This window comes from Orycteropus afer, unplaced genomic scaffold, assembly GCF_000298275.1.
Source record: "Orycteropus afer afer isolate SDZICR_OR568_19922 unplaced genomic scaffold, OryAfe1.0 scaffold00340, whole genome shotgun sequence".
Taxonomy (NCBI): domain Eukaryota; kingdom Metazoa; phylum Chordata; class Mammalia; order Tubulidentata; family Orycteropodidae; genus Orycteropus; species Orycteropus afer.
Window position 1 is genome coordinate 3715147 of NW_006921927.1, and position 630 is coordinate 3715776.

Here is a 630-nt window from a genome sequence, read left to right on the forward strand (position 1 = left end):
TCTGCTGGCTTTGATAATTCATTACAATGGCCATAAAAATTCATAGAGAATACTCATGATAATAGGGTTTATTAGGGATTAACAAGTTACAATTCAGGAACAGAAACACTCAGGACACAATTCTTCAATCAGGACAGTCTCTTCTCAGCAGTGCCCACAGGCATGCCTCTCTTTGGGCCTTGGCCTCAGCTCCATGGCCCCTTGGCCTCTGCCCTGCTCAGGCAAGTGTTTAAAAGCTCTTTTAGGTCTATCAGTAAGTGTCTAGAGGCACCCCAGTAAGCTTCAGCCTGCAGGCACTCAGCCTTAGCTCCAAGCCTCAGGAAACCTAGCTCCACCAAGTGCCCAGAGACATCTCAGTCCACCAGCAAGCCGCCTGCCTGAAGACATTCAGCTTTCTCACTCTGTGGGTCCAGATGCCCACTGCACTGTCTGCTGCTGGTCTCCTGGTTCTGCTGCCACCGTTTCTCTGTGGCTGCTTCTTGCCATCCATCGCCAAGGTGTTATTGCTCACTCTCTGCCTCCTGGGCTGAGGAGATTCCCCGAATAGGGACCCTGGGTCCAAAGGATACCATCTACTCCTGGCTTTTATTTCTTGGTGGTCATGAGGTTCCCCCTTCCCACCTCTGGGAA